Consider the following 12,824-nt stretch of genomic DNA (forward strand, 5'->3'; position numbering starts at 1 on the left):
CAGTAGGCTTCCAGTGAGGGTGTGACTAAGCGTTCCTACAAATGACATTGCTCATGACTTAGGAATCTCTCTTGGGTATAAAAACTTAGTCTGCATTGTCAGCAGAAAGATGTGTGAATGTGCACAAATTTTGTCTTCTTGGAACCTCCATTTCTTCTTAAAATGGAGATAGGGTGCCCAGGTGGCCCAGTTGGTTAAGCGACTGACTCTTGATTTTGGCTCAGGTCATGATCTCTGGGGCATCCTGGGATTGAACATGGAGAATCTGCTTGAGATTCTCTCTCTCCCTCTACCTCTTTTCCCACTCGTGTGCTCTCTCTCTCGGATAAATAAATAAATCTTTAAACAAAATGAAACAGAGGTAATAACATCTGCCTCAAAGTTGGAGAGTAAAATGCAGCAGCGAAAATAAAAGTAGAAAGGGTGCTTGCATGGACCAGTGATAATAATCCGTACACGGAAGCATGAGACCATCTCAAACCCCTGTGCCCCCGATACCCTCCACCCCATCCCCATTCCCCGCAGGAGACCGTCTCAGTAAACTTCCCTATTCTAACACTGGCTCTCATTGCCAGGAAGCGAGCTATTCCTGTTATCATCTGATTTCTGGATCTTTATCCAAAGCAAACTAGCTCTGGGATCTACAAGTCTGACAACATTATATATGTACCCCCCTTTGACACTGAAGACAGTGGAAAGCCTTTGAGATCGCTACTTTCAGACAGTAACTTGCTACTACTGTATCTGCTCATGGGGCTGTGCGGGGATTAAAACCCGCACCTTCACTGGAATGTTTGTAGTGCTGAGTAGTATACTTCAGCGAGCAAATATAAACCATATGTATAAAACCAAATAAAACTATATAAGCAGGGGCACCTCGGTGGCTCAGTGGGTTAAGCCTTTGCCTTCAGCTCAGGTCATGATCTCAGGGTCCTGGGATCGAGCCCTGCATCGGGCTTTCTGCTCAGCAGGGAGCCTGCTTCCTCCTCTCTCTCTGCCTACTGTTCTGCCTACTTGTGATCTCTATCTCTCTGTCAAATAAATAAATAAAATCTTTAAAAAAAAAAACCCATATAAGCATATAAAACCACACATTGTATGAATGACAAGGAATAGTTTTAAATCCTCAGAGGCAGAAAACAGAGTGGTGGTTTCCAGAGGCTAGATGGAAGGGAGAGTGAAGTAGGGGCTTCTGAACAGGTGCAGGGTTTTCCTGGGAGTAGCGAGATGTTTTGGAACAAGGAGGTGGCTGGTTGCACAACTGCACAGTGTGGAGTACAAGGCATGCCACGGAGTCGTATATTTCAAAGTGGGCCATTTTATGCCTTGTGAATTTCACCTCATTTAAAAACAACAGGTGGTGGAGGGAAGGAAGGGACTTTCCAAATTCCAAGTTGTTAAGAAAATCCTTTCTCGGTGGAAAAATGAGTAAGGTATGATGCATAGGAAAAGCCAAGAGCTGGAGGAGGAGTGGAGAGAATGCCCCAGAGCAGAGTACAACGTGCACAATACACACTTGGCAAGATGGGTGTAGAGCGTGCCGCGCTGAGTGCCCTTCCCACCCGGATTCAGGGTTCTGCCAATCCCACAAATGGTCTTCGCGGGCCCTCCAAAGGGCAATCAAGCCCACGGATTGTTTCTTGCTTCCTGGTGCTGGGATCTCAGCTCTACCCCAGCAGAGTCCTGGGCTATTGCATTAAGCTTCTCGTGGGAAGCTTGGAACGATGCCCGGCTCAGAAATGCTAGTTGTTCAGCAAATAGTTGCTGAGACAAAATCCCCTAGCTGTGTGTGAGCCCCTTCTTGTCTCCATCAGTGTGAAGTCTGAACACAGTCCTTTGCTAACCGTCCTGTCCGCTCTTGCCTAAGAGGAGAGTAGAAGGAGTCACCTCCATGTGCTGTGGTTACGGAATCCAAACCTGAGCTGTTCCTCCTCGGCTGTTGCCAAAGGACCGGACTGCGTCTCTCGCCAGCTTCTTCACACTTTGAATCAGACCTTCTCTGCTGGAGCCATAGTACAGTAGGGGTGCACCCTCCAAGGAGGGGGAGCCTGGGTCTTTGCTTAGAAATTGTGAAAACCTTGCCGGCACTGTCCGAAGTTCTGGTGGTCTTCTAAAGCCACAGGGATAGAAAATTCCAGGTTTGTGAAACTTCATTGCTAAACTTCTTGCCTGCTTCTGCAGGGTGAATGAAGCCGTGATTCAGCCATTACCAGTAGGCACTCAGTCATTTATTTGGAAGCAAAAAGGATCCTGTGGGGGTCCAAAGGCAGAGCTCAAAACAATTCTGTTGAGTCTGCCAAATCCTATGACCCAAACACACCAATAAATGGGGTAAAACTTCTAGAGTTACTCTACAGGCTGTCCCAAGTCTGTTAATCATCAGAGAAATATTTCAAACACTGGCTATGAACCTAGGAGAATGAACAAAATAGAGATTTCTGCCCTCATTCGTTAATCTGTGTGCAGTGGAGACTGTGGAACTTTTATTTACAATAGAAAATCATAAATGCCATTATAAGGGAAGGTAAGAATAACTTCTATGCCTTAGCCTTTCTCCTCCCATTGGAGCCTATTTGCAAAGGACATTTCCTTGCCTTGTGGTCCTTCGGCATCACAGTTATTGAAAGTAGTTGGTAATGTGCAAATTCCCAGGCCCAACACTGGACTTTACTGAAATATCTCTGGGAGCGGAACCTGCAAATAGGCATTTAAAAATGTTCCTCAGGCCATTCTTATGCACATTAATGGTTAAGACGTATTTTCTTCTTGTTCTACATAATTATCAGAAGGACAGGTGAAATGTGTCTTCATTTTGTAGATAAGAAAAGGGAAACTCAAGAGATGTTAAATCCAAGGCAATACAGTTAATTTGTGGCAGGGCTAAAATTTGAACCTGGATTTGCTTGATTTCAGATCTCACCTTTGACTTACCCCACGCTGGCAAAAAAAAAAAAAAAAAAAAAAAAAAGGCGGGGGCGGGGTGGAGCGGGGAATCAAACTATGAAACCACTGGGATATATTTCCACAGGGATAACAAATCCCTGGGATTTGTGTATCTATGGGATAACTGGGCCACAGAGTCCCAGTTAGGCAGTTAGGACTGGAGAAACAGTGCCATCTGGTGGCCATTTTTGAGAGACATGACAGAGGGGGAAAATTAATTATTATTTTTTTTAAATTGAGCAGGGGATCATTTCCTCTTGCTCACTTTGGTGCACCTTTCATGGATGGATTTGGGTTGAGCTGGCCTCACTCATCTGGAGGACCCGCTGACTGGTGTTTTGTGCTTTGGTTTTGTAACCGAGAACTTTTCTTCTCCTAGCTGAAGTTAATTTACTCATACAGGGCAGGACACTGCAAGGTCTTTAGGGCCACATGAAAATCAGTAGATCCAAGGGACCCTAGTGAAATACTTTCTGGAGCCAACATACCCTATTCTGTATCTCTAGAAGTTTAGTTTTCATTAAAAATTTTTTTTATTCAAAAGTGGTTTGGGTTTGTTGTTTTTGTTTTGTTTTGTTTTCTTTTGTTTTTTACCATAGTTACAAAATCTTTTTGACAAAACCAGCGTGTCATCTGAGTATTAAGGAAGAGGACCCCCAAACCCCACCCCCAGGAGAACATGGAGATGAGGCGCCCCTCTGCCCCCCTCCACTCCCAGCATGCGGACCTCTGCAACTTCTGTGGAAGTCACTATGGGGAGCTGTCAAGTGGACCACAGAACTATCCAGACATCCCCTAAAGCAGCCAGGATTATCTGGCCAGGTAAATGAAACCGTCTACCTCCAAGATAACACAAAATCTGCTTAAGCCACCCCAGGCAGCTGTGCAAATTCTCAGTCCTCGTTTCTGGAAATCTTCACATGTGCTTATCTCGCTTCAGATGGTGAACTTGCAAGCTGGGGGTGGTAGACCCACAGGGATCCCCTTGCTCCCCCCCACCCCGCCCTTGCCCCCCACCAGCCCTGAGCTCCACCCCAAGCTCAACAGCCCTGCTCACCCCTCTGCCTCCCACTGCTCTTACTCATTGCTGCCGCAGGAACCTTTCATATCCTCTTCCTTCCTCCAGATCTCAGGTCCACGGTCATTTTCTCGACCTCACACACGAGATCACACCTTCCTGTCCTGCCGCCCTTCGTCCTTTTCTTCCAACAGCATCTGCCAAAGTTGCACTTGGCCATCTAACTGTGGTTCTCTCTCAGTCATGTCTGCCCCTAGACGGGAGCCCCCAGGAAGGGTTAGCGTTTGTAAGCCATAGCCTCTCATGGTGCCTGGCACACAGGGGGAGAGCGGTAAGCACTGACGCACTCCCTCCCTCCCTCCCTGAGCATGCAAGGGAGGCCCATCCTGTCCCAACAGCCTCAGCCTTACCCCCTCAGATCCCATGTCCCAAGCTGCGTCTCTGGGAGATTGTTTGGTGCTGGAGATCGAAAAACTTGATGCCTAGGCCCTGTTGCCCTAAAACCCCAACCTCAAGGGCAGGGAGAGGTCAGACACACGTGGAGTCCTGGCGAGATCTTGAAAGATGGCGATTTTGCTTCACAACGCCCTGCTGATTTCTTGAGAATATTCTGACTCTTACTGATTGCAACTTTGGATGAGCTCATGCAGCTTTTAAACCCTTGCCTCCTTCATCTGCAAATTGGGAATAACAGAACGATGGCGATGGCAGGCGAGGAGGAGGAGACGGGGCTCAGCCAGCTACCAAGGGCTCTGTGTCCCAGCAGTTTGACAGGGTGCTGCCCCCAGCTGCCGGAGGAGACCCGGCCCGGGGCGCAGCTGCTGCGAAGAATGCACGCGGGCTTCGGCTTCCTGTCCATGACCCCCTGCGGTAGACCCTACCCACTCCTCCCCGGATGTCTCCATGCGCAGAGCAAGCTGCCCGTGGGCGGCTTCCGAAGCCGGCAGGAGGGTGAGCCGGTGGCGCGCACTTTCCAGACCCCGCTAAGGGCCTGGCATCAATCAGGGCACCCCTGGGTGGGGACTTCTGTATCGGGAGTGAGGGCCCCCCAAAAGGAAAGGATGTGCAGAAAAACAGATCGAAGGGGGTCAGGGGCGACAACCCGTGGAGGTCTAGGCCACCACGCAGGGAAGGCCCCTGGCTCACCGGGGGTGGGAGGTGGGCGCCCTCGAACGAGCAGGAGCCAGCCTCCAGGGAGAAAGTCCCTCCCCACTGGGCTTTCTCGGAGTCTCCGGCCCCCGTCTCCAGCTCTTGAAAGTGGCCTGGATAGGGAAGTTGTTTTCCTCTCAAGAAGGCTGTGTACTCATAATTTCCCCCCAGGCCAGAGTGAAAAGACCAAGCGGGAGACCAGATTGATGGGCCCAACCCACGGGCCAGCACATTCTGTGGGAGGGAATCTCCCAGGGGGACGGCAGGGTTTTTCCACCTCTTGTCATAACCCGCTCCGGGGATAGGTGCCGAGAACTGCCCCCAGCCGTGGGTTGCGACAGCAGGCAAAGGGCCTATGGGGGAACGGCAGGAGGCCCGCTGCCCCGGAGTGGACTCCCACTCCATTCTGGCCGCATGTCCCTTGGAGGACAGCACCTCGGCCCCACTTTCTCCAGGATGCCAGCTGCAGTGGCTGTGTGCAAGTGACCAATCTCTTGCATTTTACTTTTTTTTTTTTTTTTTCCCCTGTAACATCAAGATTCCGGGTTCCTATTTTTGTATATGTGAGTCCGAAGGCTCTGCTTCCTGCACCATGTTCTGAGAAGGCCAGTGAGCTCAGATTTACACTCAGGTATACACGTTGATCAGCCGGGGGAGGGGGGGGGGAAGTGTGGGGGTGGGGACAACTGTTTGGAGAGCGGAGCCTAGGAAAGGTCCCATTTTTGCAGGTAAGAGCTGGCTTATTGGCCATAGCGTCCTCTCGAGAGCCCTCGCCTGCAGGGTCCGTGGGAAATTAGGCTTGAACTCAGTTGCCCCCTGACTGGATCTCCTTCTACTGAGAGACTGAAAATTGGTCTGAAGAGGAACAGGTGGTGTAGGAAAGCAAAGAGGGTCTGAACCAGGTGAAAGACCAGAGGAGAAGCCAGGATTAGCTGAGGTTTGTAAATACTACTAGAAGATTCTTGTTCTGGACTTCTAATCCCAAGGCACGGACTCCTTTTCCATACCAGATCCATTCTAAACAGGATGCACAACAAGGCGCGCGCGCGCGCGCGCGCGCGCGTGTGTGTGTGTGTGTGTGTGTGTGTGTGTGTGTGTGTTTAAAAATGAGTGGGTATCGTTACGTATAAGAATAGTATCTCTGTATCCATTTTGAGCTGCCCGGGGGTGGTAGTATGAAGCAAAGGCTAACTTTTTGCATGTTTATAAATTCTGGGCTTTTCTTGTTGGCTTCCAGGGAGACCATAAGCCGTGGCTTCTTCGTGGTGCCCAGAGCCAGTGTCCTGCCCTACTGTGGCAGCAATGAGTGTCCCAAGAGCTAAAGGAGACGAACGCACTGTGAGATCCCCTCAAACCACCCTCACTCCCAGGGTACCGCCTCCGCAGTGCCCATGTTCTAGGGCCCTGTCTCCTTGCACTTCCCCACCAAGTCTTTTCTTTCTTTTCTTTTTCCTTTTTTAAAGATTTATTTATTTATTGGAGAGATAGGGAGAGAACGCAAGCAGGGGAGGGGGCAGAGGGAGAGAGAGAGAATCCCAAGCAGACTCCCCTGAGCACGGAGCCTGATGTGGGGCTCGATCTCAGGACCCTGAGATCATGACCTGAGCTAAAACCAAGAGTTGGTCCCTTAACCAACTGAGCCCCCTAGGTGGCACCCCGCCCCACCAAGCTTTTAGTTCAAGGTTAAGTAAGTCAAATAGGAACTTAAGGGTGAATGTCCGTAGTGACTGAATATCTTCATATTCCTATGCAACACTCGTATTTTAGCAAAGCAAACGATAACATTTGTATCTTAAGAAAGCACAATACCTCAAAGTGGTAGAATCCTGTGCCACCTAAGTGGATGTTATATATTTTTAAATATTAAAAAGAGAGTTTCATATTTATTATTATGGAACAGCATGCATAACCCATCATTGAATAACCACCAGACTATAAGCATAGTCAGCAGCAGGTCACTTTTATTTAACTCTCTGTGTGTATAGATACCCACAGATTCTTGGGAGTGGTTATCTCTGGTCGGTGGGATCAGGTTACCTTGCACTTTCTTCCTTACTCTTACCTGTATTACTTGAATTTTCTAAGTGACTACACTGGCTTCAGAATTAAGGGGAAAAAACAATGAATGCATTTGCTGCCTTGTGCTTCACAATCATAATTTCAAAAGAAAACAAAAAACCCACACTTTTGCTCCTTATGTTGCTTCCATGATGAATTAGGGATTGACTGGCTCTCTAATTTGCGTGGTCATTTGTGCAGCAAATTTTTCATAAATCCCTACATGTGGGAGATTGGCCAGACAAAACTCCTACCTTCCTGCTTTTATGGTGATAAGCTGTGTAACTGTGTGTCAGTTCCGATGAAAGTGATCGCTGGAAAAGCAGGTTTCATGGTGGCGTGAGCCAGGCGCTGTACTGGGCTCTTTTTGCAGTGGTCTCCTGTCCGCTCTACCAAAGGGGAAGAAGCATATCAGCCCTGATGAGTGGCGGGGGCCCAAGCTCTGAGAATGGCAGAGTCAAAAAGGCATCTTGAGCCCGACACCCCGGGGAGGGCTTCATCAGACACGTGGCCTTCATCAAAGCCTCAGAAGAGTGTGACGTTTGACCTTCGAAGACGGAAGAGAGAATCCTACCTCCGAAGCGGTCTAAGAAGAGGTGCGCGGGAGGGTCAGGCATTCGACCTGGTGCTAGACAGCTGTGTTTCTCAGCTTTGCTGGGGAGACTTTTCAGATGTGATCAGCCGGGCTGGGATGAAGCTGAGGAGGACCCAGGTGCCAGGTTTTGGAGACAGATCTGAAGTTCCTGCCATCTAGGGCTACCTGGCTGGCTCAGATGGAAGAGCAGGTGACTCTCGATCTCGGGGTCGTGAATTCAAACCCCATGTTGGGTGCAGACATTATTTAAATAAATAAAACTTTAAAAAAAAAAGTTCCTGCCATCGAGAGAGGGAGGTGTACACTCAGACAGCACGGAGGGCAGCGGACATGCGAGGATGCCACAGAGGACAAGAAATCCTCAGCTGCTACTTGCTGGTTGGCAAGCACAGGTCTCCCGCACCCCGGGCTCTGCTGTCTGGTCGCCCTAGCTGCAGCCTCAGGGAGTTGGGATGAGAAAGGAGGCACCTTCTTTCACCTGTACCCACTGCCCTGGTCATATTCCTTGACTGCCTCCCAGTGGCCACTTGGCAGTCTTCTGCAGTAGACGTGTTTTCTACTCTAAAGCGGTGGCGCCAAGAATCCCAGGGCTGGCGGCCAAGTCCTGGCTCTGTGTGACAGCCGAGGCATGGCCAAACATCACTAGCTTTGCGTGTGGTCTCCTGGAGCATCCATGTCAAGGGTCCCATGGCGACCTTACTGATGCACCAGTGCTGGCAGGGCCCGTGGAACCCTGGAGCTTGAGGTCTGTATAGCAGAGCTCCGTTCAGCACTTACCAGTGCTGGACACCGGGCTACGCACTCAGGATGCGGTAAGCTCACTCCAGAGCTGTGGATCCGCTTCTCCTTCTAGAGGTGAGGACACTCAGGCCGAGGGAGGTTAACTGGCTTGTCTAAGGGGGCCCGGTCCCAAACGCAGGAATGGCAGAGATCCAAATGCCCTGTCCTCAGAGCCTGCTCTCGTAAGCCCTTCTAGATGCTCCGTTTCTGTCCCGAAGGACCTGACGGATGCATACATACCGCAAATCAGATATTTCAGGGCACCCACTGGGATGGCCGGGGACGTCCTGAAGGCAGTCCCTGTGACTTCAGGAGACGTGAGGCTGTGGGGGAGTTGGTGACTGCCCCTTGGTGGAGCTAGCATTTTCCCTGGAGCTTTGAGTAGGGGAGGGATTCGGCGAGACGTTTCTTGGAGGCAGGGGCATAGCTCAGGGTGCAGCGTTTTGACTGAGCGATGCTGTGAGAACGGGTGGGGCGTTGGCGGGGTGTAGTGGAGACAGTGGGAGATGAGGCTGGAAGGGCATCGGACGAGGGGAGCATCTCGAAGGGCCTCGGATACATGTGATAACATAACGACATGATCTTTTTTTTTTTTTAAAGAAAAATGTCTCCCTGTAGAGGGAGTGATCAGCCATTCATTATAATTTTTCTACCAAAATGCAGTTACAAATCAACACAACTGACTAGGTAGATATTTACGCCTTCTTTCGCTGATTCAGTCAAAGAATATTGATTGAATGCATACCTACTCTGTGTCGATCGTGATTTCTGTCCTCAGGTGCCCTGTGGGCCGCGAGGAAGAGACAAACGGCTGCCTAGAGGGCATCATTTGTGAATACCTCCGAGGCGCAGGGCAATTCCATAGCAGGTGGCATTTAAAGCTGAGACCTGAGGAGAAAACCAAAAGTAGGGGGACAAAACGGGGAAGAAGCAGAAAGGCAAAAACCCAGAGGCAAAGACGAACAGCAGCTCTGAGGAACAATAGATGGTCTGGCCTGGTTGAGGCATTAGACTAGAGCGGGAAAGGTGTTAGGGAGGGTGCTAGAAAGGCACGCGTGCCTGCATCACATAGGACTCATACCCCGAGTGTAGACTATTTGAGAAACAATGGGAGTCGTGGGGGATTTTGAGCTGGGAAGCGATATAATCAGATTGTGGTGGCTGCTGTTTGGAGCGTGGATTTGGAGGGTCAAGAGTGAAAGCGAGACCCTTCAGGAAGGTGTTGCAATAATTCAAGGAAAGAGCGCGGCCAAGGAGAGGTCATGGCAGGCAATGCGGGGTGGGCCACTCAAGATGAACCTACAAAGTTCAGAAATGCATGAGGAAAATCGCACAGGAAAAGCCAAACCACAAGAGCAGCATGGATATCAGCACAGTTAAAGTGGAGATATCAAAGGACTCCTGAAAAGGACTCTGAAATGATGGTGTGTAAGATCCCCAAGGACATGAATGGTGTGCTAAGATCTGTTCAACTATAATACATCATCCGTGAAGAAAAGCAGAAATGAACAAGTACAGCGGGAAATGTGAAACCATCAGAAATATTCAGAATGAAAAAACACAGGCAACAGAATAGATACTTCAGTGGGTAGAATATTCTAGAATAACTGAGTATGAAAAAAAAAAAAAAAGTTAACTGGGAAAGAGTAGTGAGGAACTCCCCAAAATGCGCCTAGAGAGACAATTGTATTAAGAAGTAAAAATAAAAATGGAGAGATAGGAAGAATAACTCAAGAAACTTCGGCAGATAATGCTAAGAGTTTCAGAAGAAACCCTTCTGAAGGAGACAAGAGCTGGGAATTTTCTAGAAATCGTGAAACATTTCAGACTTCTCTCTCTCATGGAAGATTTCCCCACATGAAGATAACTCCTCACTGAAGCTCGTCACAGTGAGATTGCACAGTCCCAAGGACAAGGGCAGGGGAAGCTTTGAAAGTTTTCAGTTAGAAAAACAATGATTGCCTACGAAGGAGGGATATTTAGACCCACAGCAAACATCTCTTCAGCAGCCATAGATGTAAGAAGACAGTGGATTAGTATTTTCAAAGTGCTGAGGGAAAACTGCAAATCCACTAGTATAAATTTCTCTAACCAGATAAATCACCACTTGGAAGTGAGAGTGGAAAATTCTCAGATTGTGTTGACCGTATGCCTTATCCAGACAGTTGTACAGAACATGATGGTTCAACAGCAAAGAAGGGTCTGGTGCAATCAGACGCGAGCGAACTCCAGGTACATGGCAGGTCCTCACTGAGTAAGCAAGGCTTGCCCTACGGTCTGACCTCTCCTTCTAAAAAACCTACTCTGCAGCATGTGACTGGCACTCTTCCCCAGGATGCCCACCCCAGAGAGGACCAGACCAGGTTCACCCGAATGAGGGTGATTTGGAACCGAGGCATCATGTCAGACTTGGAAACATGGCTCCCGTGATTGTGGACATGTGAGCAGTCATGCTGGGTTGAGACCCTGAGACAAAGAGCCATCACACCAACACCAAGGACCATTCCAGCTTCCCCCTCTCTCCCAAAGGAACCCAGAGCTCTTGGCTGGGACTCACTGAGTGGGCACGCGATGCTCTCTAACTGGACTTCACCTTGCAAAGGGAAGCTTCTGCTTCTGGCCACGAAGGCTAACGAGGTTCAGACTTGCCCTTCTGCTGTCTGTCTGCAACTAGAAAACTGGACAACAGGTGGCCTCAAGTCTGATGGGGTGAGCCCTTTGAGGGCTCAGAATTTCTGTCCAGGGGCACTCTCCAACCCTGGAGGACACCGAAAGCAGAACACAGTCACCTTCTTGAGCTGAGGAGAAGAGATTGGAGCTCAGGAGGCTGCTGGCTGGCCTGACAGTATCGGGCGCTGGAAAAAAAGGGAGCTACGCAGAAACAAGGGCCCCAGAGATCTGTACCATGGTTCTCTGGAGTCTTAGGCTAACCACTGTGTGCCCAAGATGGGTTAAGTCTCCAAGAGGTGGGCAAAGACCAAGTACTGGGCACTGTAAATAGCATAATTCCTAAAATCCTCATTCCATAGGGGTGGAAGAGGTCAGCGTTCAGGCCAATCAAAACAAAAATGAAGAGACCTTGACGCAGAGACCCAGGAAGTAGCAGGACTGGACCAGCCATGGGGTCGAGGGCTTTCAACCTGCCCTCACAGAGATATGATCTGAGCTATCTAATACAAGAGCACTAGCCATGGGTAGCTACCAACCCCTTGAAATGGCTGACTTGTCCAAACTGAGATGTGCCTTTTCATATAAATAAGACACATACCAGATTTGGAAGGCCTTCGTATGAAAAAAATGAATGTTAGCTACCTCATTCGTACTTTTATAATGGTTACACCTTCAAATGAGAATGCTTCAGGAATAATAGGTTAAATAGAATCTATTATTAAAATTAAATTTGGGGCAACTGGGTGGCTCAGTCAGTTAAGCAACTGACTTCAGCTCAGGTCATGATCTCGGGGTCCTGGGATCGAGCCCCAGGATAGGCTCCCCACTCAGCAGGGAGCCAGATTGTCCTTCTCCCTCTGCCCTTCCCCATACTGATGCTCTTTCTCTTTCTCAAATAAATAAATAAAATCTTTTAAATTTTTTAAATTAAATAAGAGGGAGGAGTGCCTGGGTGGCTCAGTGGGTTAAGCCTCTGCTTTCGGCTCAGGTCATGGTCTCAGGGTCCTGGGATCGAGCCCCACATCAGGCTCTCTGCTCATCGGGAAGCCTGCTTCCCCCTCTCTTTCTGCCTGCTTGTGATCTCTCTCTCTGTCAAATAAAGAGAGAGAGAGAGAGAAAGAGAGAGAGGTAGTCCAGTGGTCACAAAGTAGCCAGAATGGAAAGTATGCAGGAAAGAACATTTTTCAAAATCCTCATTTAGCTTTCTTACCAATAAAACCTGACCTTTGAAATAGTGACTTTCTTATGCACATTCACGGCCCAACATATAATCCTTTTGGAATGTATCCTGCCACAGCGAATAATTATGTGCTATTTGGGAGAGGTGTTCTTGGCCAGAATAGCCCATGGAGAGAATTATGTAACTACTGAGAGGACTTTACAAAGGAGGTACTTTCTGAGAGACCCAAGAGAGAATTCGAGATTCATAAACAGTTTACATTAAGCTGTCATTAGAGAACAGGGAAACAAAAACAAAAAGCAAGGCCCCACCAGAAAAGACATAATCATAAATGTCTGAAACGTGATTTTAATTAAATATTTTGTATTTCCAAACATAAGGAAAAAAATATCTTCCAACCACAGAAGTTCTTTAGGTAGTTCTAAATGCCT

This window comes from Mustela lutreola, chromosome 4, assembly GCF_030435805.1.
Source record: "Mustela lutreola isolate mMusLut2 chromosome 4, mMusLut2.pri, whole genome shotgun sequence".
NCBI lineage: Eukaryota > Metazoa > Chordata > Mammalia > Carnivora > Mustelidae > Mustela > Mustela lutreola.